This window comes from Neovison vison, chromosome 11 (genome assembly GCF_020171115.1).
Source record: "Neovison vison isolate M4711 chromosome 11, ASM_NN_V1, whole genome shotgun sequence".
Lineage (NCBI taxonomy): Eukaryota > Metazoa > Chordata > Mammalia > Carnivora > Mustelidae > Neogale > Neogale vison.
This window is the reverse complement of record NC_058101.1, coordinates 22976121-22986370: the sequence shown is the minus strand read 5'-3', so window position 1 is coordinate 22986370 and position 10250 is coordinate 22976121. Positions and strand designations below refer to the sequence as shown.

The following is a 10250-nucleotide window of genomic DNA, read 5'->3' as shown; positions in this document are numbered from 1 at the left end:
AGCTTCTTATTAAATTTTAGATATCAAGCTTTTTGAGAACAGGAGCCCATCTTGTATTCTATTCTCTTCCTCCAGGCCCCTAAGTTATCTTTACCCAGAGAAACCCCTTATTCATTATTTGCTTGATGGAAATCAAACCTTGGTGACCTTACAAGTGAGCTTTGATTGGGTGGCCAGCTCCCCACGCCTCCTCTGTAGGTTCCTAACCAGCAGTTCCACTCAGTTTAAAATAATAAATTAGGGTCACCTGGGTGGCTCAGTGGGTTCGGCTCAGGTCATGATTGCAGGGTCCTGGGATAGAGCCCCGAATGGGGCTCTGTGCTCGGTGGGGAGCCTGCTTCCCTCTCTCTCTCTCTGCCTGCCTCTCTGCCTACTTGTGATCTCTTTCTGCCTATTTGTGATCTTTCTCTCTGTCAAATAAGTAAATAAAATCTTCTTTAAAAAACAAAAAGATAAATTAGCTTAAATGCATTCATTTGGGGGTCTGTGGAATTCGAGGGCTCCAGAAAATGAGTGTCGATGTGTGTGTTGGGGGGCGGAGGGAAATATCTGGGAAAGGTCCTTGGCTTTTGCCAGATTCTTAATCACCAGATTCTTGACCCCAAAGGAGGAACTATGGAATTTATGTCATGTTTTATTCCTATTACAATCCTACATGTATTTTATTAATAGGATGCCTAATTGGAACTCCTCTCCGGTCCGCTCCCTTTCCTCCTCCCTGCCCCTCCCCTCAGTACCTTTATTTTGTTCTCTGCCTGCTCTGGTTATACTTGACCCTGCTCCACTCAAGGCCTGTGAGGTTGGCAGTGCTGTCCCCAGGGAACTTTCTGCATTCCTCTTCTCTTCAAGACCCTCTCACCCAAGTCCCGTGGAGTGCTGTGCCTCTTTCCTCAATGATTCCTGTCCTACTGTACCTAACAGTCCACCGAAACACCCGGGTACCGCTGGGCTCCAATATCACAAACCAACATTGCCTCAAACCCCTAGAGCGTGGGGTTCCTTTTCATCTTAAACAAGATCAGTGTTTGCACTGCTGTAAATAAGTGTTAGAAGAACCAGACAAAACAAGAAATAGCACTGCAGATTCACCGCTGAGCCGTCTCTGTTTCCTCCAGAGATACCACCACTACTTTACCGGACATAAAAAGATATTAAAAAATAATGCGATGTCTGATTCGAGACCGAGATGAACGATAACATCAGCTTCTCAGGGATCAACCCCAACGCATCTGGCCCAGTCACACAGACACTGGTTTCAGAGTATCTTACAGAGAGAGGAGAGAGCAAGAAAAACATCTCACCTGCTGGCCAAAAGGCCAGACCGGACGGACTCCACCTTGCCCTGATCCCCCAACCCCTTGCATGGTCTACAAGGGTCTGCTGTCTTCCTCCCAGCCGCGGTCTCTAGCTCCCTGCTCCGGACCCGCTCTGAACTTTTATCCTCCCTTTCAGCCCTGCCTTGCCCCGACAGACGAGCACACGCAGTAACTAACAGAAGGGCACTGCGGTCCCGTTTCTACAGTTTCATTCCTCTGCAGTAAAGGCAAACCTCTGAAAGTTACTTACGTGTGAAGTGGCAAAGGCAAGTCCTGGATCTGGAAGCTGAGTTTGCTGATGCCAGCCCGCTTAAATAGCCCGTCTGGCTGACGCGGGCTGCTGGTAGCACGTTTATTTACGCCCGTGAGTGCTCACTCAAGCAAGGACCTGAAAAACCTGCAGCGTGGGCAGCAGGGGAACAGCTGAAAGTATGTCCAGGTTACATCCCGCCTGCTTCTTCGAGTCTGATAGGCAGGCGGTGACTTCTGAGTTCCACGGAACTTTCTTGTCACCACCTTCTTGTCCCTGCTCTCTTTCTTGGCCAGGCAAGACTCTTTGCCTAGATGACAGGAGAGATGCAGCTGAGAGAGGAAGAAAGAAACAAAGGACCCGGGATCATTGCGAGAAGTTGCTTATTTTGAATGGGTTTCCAGTTAGATGTTGCCGTATTTTAAACCACAGGCTTGGTGAGGTCGATTTCACAGCTCTGTGGGCTGGGTGCCAAGTTAGGAGCCTGGACAGTTTCCAGATCAATGAAAAGTTGTGTGTGTGTGTGTGTGTGTGTTTGTGTTTCAGTCACAGAATGTACAAATAAAGAACAGTTATAGGGGAGGTTCAGGCTAGGAGGATACAATTTTAGATCCCCTTCAAAAATGATTTTAATTTCTTTCTTCTGCGGCCGTACTTTTCCTCCTGACTCCCCACTCCCTTTTCTTTGTTAATGAAATTCCTATCTAAGAGTTGAGAGATTCCCCATGAGAGCTCAAATAAAAAGACAGTGTGTGAGCTAGCCTGTGGGAAGAAGCGCTCCAAACGTGCGAGAGTGTTCCGTGGTTCATGTGATCGTCAGTGGAAGCGTTTCTGAGGGTGAGGGTATGTGTGTGGGTGTGGGGACCCAGTTAGCCGATGTTTATCTGTTTTTTTATAGTTAGATATGGCAGTTAATAGTCAATTACAGCATTGCTAAACACATTCGCTGAGTATGATTTTGAGAGGATGAAGGGAGGGAGACAGGCTTTGGTGAGATCATTTATGGGAGTATCTGTGAGTATTTGCTGGTACGTAGCACAGACGGGTAAGTGCCACCCGGATTTACACAGCCTACATTCTTTACTTCGCTGGACAAAGAAAAAGCCCCCTTGATTCTCTCAGGAACAGAAGCCATATGGGAAAGAAGAGCAGCCATCATTAAGAATATTTCTTTCTCTCTTGGAAAAGGGGGCAATGGTTATAAAACATGTGTGGGAGAATAGTAGAGACAGGGGCGCCGGCCTATCCCAACCCGGGTTACCAGAAGAATTCTTTTGTTGCCTAATTCATTGCCTAACTTTTGACTGTTCTATGGCCAAATCTGGATTCTCGCCTCCCAGATTTCTTGAATGCAGGGTCTATGTCTTGTTTATCGTTTGACACCCACAGAGCCTGGCACGAATTATCAGGACAGTGACAATGACGATGGTGATGCTGATGTCTGGGTTTTCGCTCAGGACTGATTTGAATCAATATTTAGGAAGTTGCTTCAGAATGTTTTCAACTACCCTTATTTGTTTGTTTACCATCAGTCTTCCGGAAGGTGATTTCCATGACCTTGGTGACCTTGCCAGCCTTGCCCACTCTTGTAACCCCAACACCCCGCACAGTGTCTGGCACCTAGTAGGTGCTCGACAGATACGTGCTGTTTGCTTAGTTTCTAAATTCCTTTGAAGGCTGTGTAACCCAAGAGACAGAAGTTTTGGAATCAGTGGTCCCATCTTGGTTCACGCATGTTTCTTTCACTCCTGCATAACACATTGGCTTCAGGCAATTCCTCTCCATCCGGTGTATCATGGAACTGAAACCGAAAGCAGCAGAAACCATTGGGCAACTTGACATCACTTAAGAACTCTGCAGGTGTGTGGTTTCAGGTTGCCCGTGGTGCAAGGAGGTTACCAAGAACCCAGGCAACTTCTGTGTTCCATTTTGTAGTCTTCGGGGTGACAGCATTGCTTCCTGTCGTGGCAGCAGGGTTGATGCAGTGGCTTGGTATGTCCCATCCTTAAATGAAAAAAATCAAAGACAGGTAGGAGGGAAAATGGGCTTTCTCCTTAGTGTCTCTTTCTGTTAGAGAAGTCTTTCCAGAAGCCATCGGCAGGCTTCCGGTTATGTCTCCTTGCTGAGAACTGGGTCACGTGGCCACCACACTGGCTGAATCCATGATGGTCAGCCCAGGCCATGGCAATTCTGCTTCACTCAAGCAGCTCTCTCTGGCCATGGCACTTGTTTTTTGGTTTGTTTTTAATGTTTTTAGCTTTAGTTATTTTATTACTATTTTTTATTACTATATTTTTAGTTAAAACTATTTCAACAGCCCACAAATAAGGGAAGTAGCTGGCTACAGTGATTTTTGTCTACAAGCTTGGATTATAAGTCTGTATCACCACTGATTTTCTGCGCATCCGAGGAACAGCATAGAATCTAGCAGCCTCTTATCTTCTCTTATGTCAGATGGGATTGATGATGTTGTTAGTTCTCAGGAACATCAAGCCTAATGCTGCAACTAAGCATAAAAAGTTTGCCAAACAGTCTATAAGGGTTGAAGATTCATTTTCCTGCTCTTCATCTTGTCTATTATATTTCAGCGGAATCCCATAGTCCCACGTTTGCATCTGGGAGCTCCAGTTACTGCTTCAGATTTGTAAGCTGGAAAGGGAGGGCTGATACAGTAATTCTCACCTAGTTTTTATCTTCTCCCGGTGATGAACAAACTTCAAATTAACACACGAATAGGCAATTTTGTTTTCCTTCTCTTCGCTGTTCTAGACCTCTTCCTCGTGGTGGGCTTCAGGAACTCTTCCCTGCATTGTCACAGATCAAGAGAATTAGGATGAAGGATGTGGTGTCTGGGAGATGCTCGGTGCTCAATAAGTGTGTGTTGCATGACGGGAAGAATGGTGGAAAGGAGAGTATGGACTACTGAACCATGCAGGCTTGCATTCAAGTCCCAACCTCTGCCACTTCCCATCTATGTGAGCCAAGGCAAGTTATACAACTTCTCTCAGACTCAGTTTCCTCATCTATAAAATAGGTTGGCCAGAAGGGCTAGAGATAATATATGTAAACCACTTAGCATAATGCCTAGAACATAGTATATGCTCAAGAAATGGTAGTTGCCACTAACAGTTATAAAAAGAAGCCCAATTTTCTTTAGTCATCCTTGTGGAACCCACACATGATGGGCACAAAATAGTGAACTGAAAGCCCTGGGTGCCATAGCAAATGGGAGTGTTTGGAAGAGCTACATAGACTGGAGGGGCAAGATGGAGGAGAAGTAGGAGACCCTGTTTCAACTGCTTCCCCTAAAGTGAGCTAATTATCTACCAGAACACTCTGAACACCCACGGAAGAGCTACATAGAGAAGTCGGTGATATCTGGACAGTGGGCAGCTATTCCTTTCCTGCTCAAAGCAGGTCACCAAAGTGCAGAGAGACACTTTATGCATGAGAAGTGTGCAATGGTGGCGGGAGAGAAAAAGCCATTTCCTAGGGAACAGAAAACTCCCAAAGACATTTAAGAAAATTTATCATGAGGGATATAAACATCCCCAGGGCCAAAATCTGACTTGGACAGAAGCAGATTAGGAAGAACGGTGACCAGAGTGTAGAAGCATACTTGCTGAAGTTTCTACCCCCAAGGTGTGAACTTGCAGAGCAACTGAGAACCTCATTCCCTCTGCGGATGGTGTGGAAACGCTGACCCTCAGCGTGCCCTTCCTGGGCCAAACCAGCGTGGGAGGTAGCAGAGGATCAGCAGTGACAGAGAACCTGGTTACAGAAAAGGATGTCAGCTAACCTGGGTTGCAGATATTTCCCATGGCTCTCCCTGGTGAGGAGGGACTGAGAGTTATAACAGAACCGCACTCCGGCCTTTTGTGAACTGGTAGAGATCAGGTCATTCTTTCAGTGAACTGCCATATGTATTTCCAAGTGTGGATTCTGTCCTCTTACCTAATCCACCTCTGCCCTGTGGATGAGTCCTGAGTCAGTGCAAGATGAGTAGTCAGGGTGCTGCAGCCCATGCCCCACGCCCACTGCCGAAGGTGCCCGGGGAAGGCTGTTCCAGCTGGTATGGTCCACGTGGCTTTTGCTCTTTGACTTAAAACTCATCGTCTCCTCTCATTCCATTTGGTTTCATCCGGAGTCTAATGAATGGGGAGGTCACAAAGCATTGTTTTCCCTAGAAACCCCATTCATGCTCTTGACTGGAGGAGGGGAAAGCCCTTGGTAATGGGGAACATCAGCCATCTGGGGAAGGAGGGAGAGGGAGGGGGTATCTGTCTTCACCCATGAATGCCTCCAAATGCCTCTTCTCCTCCTCTCCCTTGTGTGAGGGCTCACTGCTGCCAGCAGGAGCTGCTGGGTGACATTCTCAAGAGGGGTGGAGCCTCACCAAAGAGGCTGCCCTTCCTTGAGTGACAGGAAGGTAATGTAGGTTGGGGCCACCTCAGCCTGATTGTCATCCCCTAATACACAGGGTGAGGAAAGAGAGTCCCCACACCCATGAAATTTCAGGGGTGGACTCTGTGCTTTTAGAAAGCAGCGGGTGGGGAGCTGGGGTGAAGAAAAACTAAATCCTCTGGTAGAAACTTGCCTGACTGGGTGTCAAACCCCGGCACAGTCCACACTACCAATCACCACCCAGCATGACCTTTGTGGCCACTTCTCAGGGTGACTCACTGGAGCCCCATTGAGGAAAGGAAGAGCCGTCCCCACTCATCCCAGAGGTACGCCCACCAAGCTCCATCTGTTTAAGATACTTGACTTCTGTAAATGATTTTGTCTGGAAACAGAGAGGAAGAAGAAAGGAAAAAAGAGAACTAACAAAAATATAAAGCCTGAAAGCAAACCAAAAAACAACAAAAAATGCATGTTTGATACTGTGGAGAAAGGGTTGAACATACTTTGGGCTAAAACTGTGGCTCTCCTGAAGGGAGAGAAAAGTTTTGATTAGCAGCTCCAGACCTTTTCCTTCCTCCACCCTCCACTTCACCTCAGCGGGGGCAGGCTGGACTCAGCATGTGACTCCAGAACCTCCCATCCCCTCTCCCTGCCTCCCCCGTCTGCAGTGAGGAGGGAGTTGAGTAGATGATCCCTCTGAGGTCCTTTCTGTTTTAATCCTCCGCACTTCAAGGGGAGAGAGTCTGGGGCTACTGGGTGGAGAGGAGGGACCCCTAGCAGCCATAGGGGAGAATGGCTCCCCTCACTTAGGGTTGAGAGAAATGAGAGGAAACATCAGTGGATGGGTACAATGTGAGCAACGGTTGTGACCTTGAAACCCTCCACTCCTACTATTGGTAAGGATCCACTCCCCAGGGCTCCCTAGTCCCCCTCCTCAACAGCCTGGGCCTCCCTAAGCCTCCTGGGATCCAACAATTAGAGGTAAAACCTGGCTCTGTGGGTAAATGCGTGCGTGCGTGCGTGCGTGCGTGCGTGTGCATGCGTGCGCGTGCGTGCGTGCGTAACAGAGGGAGCAACCAGGACCCGTCTCCAGCTACAGTATTTCAGGCATGTGTTTGGTCAGTGCTGACTTTCCACTACAGTCCAGGGAGACATCTTAAAAGAGAAAACTGGGAGGTGGGGGAATTTAGGGGGCTGGGGCTGGGGTTGGAGGGTGGGTGAAGAAGGGAGGGTGGGTAGAACTGTTTATACGTCATCCCTGAAAAAAATGTCTAAAGTTCTTAATTTCTGCTTTTGGCAAAAATATGCTGATTTTCTTAACTAATTCAGCACAATTCTGCTCTGCACGTTTCAGCAAAAACCTCCCTCCTCCATGGCCTTCTCTGAGGTTTCTGTAATGAGGTCCTGGCAGGGCAGTGGGCGATGATTTAAGGTCTCTTGTAAAATGGCTTCTGTTGTGGTGAATTACATAAGAGGTGGTGTACACCCTTGCATCTGACTTCTACCTCTCTGGAGAGTCAGCTCCCAGACTAGTCTTTCCAGTGGGTTCTGAATAAACTGCAAAAGGACCTGGTGCCCTGAGTTGACTTCCCAAAGATGACATTGAGGAGGGAGCAAAAGGCAAGCTGAGGGCAAAGTACACTCCCCTCCCAGGTGGGATATTTAGAACCTTGCTCAGGCAATCCTGGCTGCCCAAGGACAAAGGGGGAAAATGGTCAAAGGGTAGAGATCAGGGACGCCTGGGTGGCGCAGTTGGTTAAACGACTGCCTCCGGCTCAGGGCGTGATCCTGGAGTCCCGGGATCGAGTCCCACATCAGGCTCCCAGCTCCATGGGGAGTCTGCTTCGCTCTCTGACCTTCTCGCTCATTCTCTCTCTCACTGTCTCTCTCTCTCAAATAAAAAAAAAAAAAAAAAGGGTAGAGATCATAGCCACTCAGGACATGAGCCTCCACCACTTTGCAACAGTCCTCATGATTTATAAGAAAAGAAAAGGCAGTCTTACCAACAGCCAGACCTCCAGAAACATACAGACTCAATTTCCTGAGGCCCTAACATCACCCACCCCTCTGGCAGGATAGAAAACCTTATATGATCAGTCAGCCACTCCTCACAACCCCAGGCAGGTCTTTCTGCCCACAGGTCCTGTCCCTGTGTTATAATGAAACTACCTTTTAGCACCGAAGACATCTGCAGAATTCCTTCTTGACTGTTCACATTTCACATTAACACCACTGACTTTGTCCCCTGACTCAAAGGGAAATAAACTGTGTTTTTCATGGTGCTGTTCATCGTTGTCCCATCTGTCCCAAGGCCAAATCTCAGCCTGAAGAGAATTTAGGATGGTACCAGGATTCAGAGGGAAGATTCTGGAGAAAGTGTGGACCTAGCTCAGACCTATGGTGACCAATGGCTCCGGTTTTCCCAGCACTGTCCTGGTTTTGCCCTGGATATTCCATGTCTTAGGAAACACCCAGTCCTGGGCAAACTGGGAGGGTTGGTCAACCTGTCCTAGTTTTCTTACATTGTAGCCAGTAATTTAACCTCCTTTTTCTTTTCTTTTTTTTTTTTTTTTTAAAGATTTATTTGTTTATTTGAGTGGGGAGGGACTGAGAGAGGGGGGAGAAGGAGTCTTAAGCAGATTCCACATTGAACATGGACCCCAATGTGGGGCTGGATCTCATGACCTTGAGATCATGACTGGAGCCAAAACCAAGAGTCTGATGCTTAACTGACTGAGCCATCCAGGTGCTCCAGTAATTTAACCTCTTTGAACCTTAGTTTTCTCATATGTTAAATGAAGATAATGATCAGCACCTCATGTGATATTTGAGGAGTGGGGTTGATATCCACCCAAAGATTGTTTAGGAAGAAAAGAGAAGATTGGGTGGCAAAAGTAATGTCTTTGTGCCTCTGTTTCAAGGAGGAAATGTGTCCTCTCCTCCATGTGTTTTGCAGGTGTGAGCACAGCACTTGAGGATTCTGGAACAATCCAGAAAGCCTTGCGGCCATGGCTAATGCTGAAGGCTGGATTAAGGTCTCTCCCAGCCGTGTGATTATCTGATTAAGTGTAAATGGCAGAGGCAGCTGCCCACTTGCAGAAGTCACTTTTAGCAGCTACCACTTAGGAGTCACAAATAAAGGATTACGAAGCCCTTTCTTTTCAGCTTCCTTGTTGCCCCTCAGCTATTGTGTGTGGAGATTCTTAACTAATAGCCATGTTCTGAGTAACTATTTCCCAGTAACTACTGTTTCAGGGCTGAAAAAGGAATAGAAGTTAATGTTTTCAAAAGACACCCTTGCAAGGCCTTTTGCAACCCAAGGGTGAATTTCACAGATGTCTTAATCCCTGGCAGTAGTTGCCGAGGGCTGTCTTGGAGACCAGAAGCAGCGAGCAAGAACTCTAACAACAAAAGGGAGGCGAGGGAATTATTTATTCAAATGTCCTGATAGAAGAAAGCTTTAATCAAAGAAAACAAGCTGCAGACTGATAGGGAGTATCTGGAACATGAAGGTGTCAAAAAATCCAGGCTCTATCTGAACAGAAGGAAATGACTGAGGAAAATGGTCCTTCCTAGTATTGTCAGCACCAACAACATGAGGGGGCTTTTATTAGGAAGGTGCTGAGGGCTGGAGATGATTCAAAGCGTGACCATCATTACCATCCCAGCCCTCCCACCCCACCACAAATGAAGTCAGAGACATTAGAATTACTGCCAGATCCTGATGGAAAATAGAAGGTTGCAGAAATTAGAAAATTCAACATGCAAGACTCTGGCACTAGTGATAACTAACGAGTCCAAGGCAGTTGATGGCACAATTTTGTGTAATCAGGACACATATGGGAGGAGAGAACAAAAGGACTCTCAAATCAGAAATTTACTGATTTACATAAACATTAGTGTGATCGGTGGTTTCAAACCCAATGGTGCCTCCTTCATATTTATATCCCAAATTAATGAGGGGGGAGGATGCCAAGGACAGTGATATTTCCAGCTTTTGGTGGCACACAAAATGGCCCACCAGACTCTGGGGAAACCTGTAAAATAGATGTTTCTAGGTCACCAAATTATTTTTCTCCTGTGTTGCCCACCTGTTTCTAAAGAAAATTAAAGTCTGGAACAATTAATTCAAAAGTCAAGAGATTTGATTATCTGAGTAATGCATTAGGCCATGACCATTAACTAGTACTGCATGATAAATCACTCCAAAGCTGTGGTTAAACTAATTACAATCATTTTATTACCTCTTTCAATTTCTGAGGTCATTTAGGGAGGACTCA

The 10250-nt window shown here is 46.8% G+C and overlaps 1 protein-coding gene across 1 annotated transcript in view; it reads right to left on the bottom strand.

Moving 5' to 3' along the window:
• The window catches only part of HOPX (HOP homeobox), a 29404-nt gene extending 27421 nt beyond the window's left edge, over window positions 1–1983 (bottom strand). The window contains exon 1 of the mRNA XM_044224296.1: window positions 1567–1983. The gene's annotated coding sequence lies outside the window, so the exon portion shown is untranslated. The remainder of the gene's footprint in view (window positions 1–1566) is intronic.
• Window positions 1984–10250: the final 8267 nt, after the last annotated feature.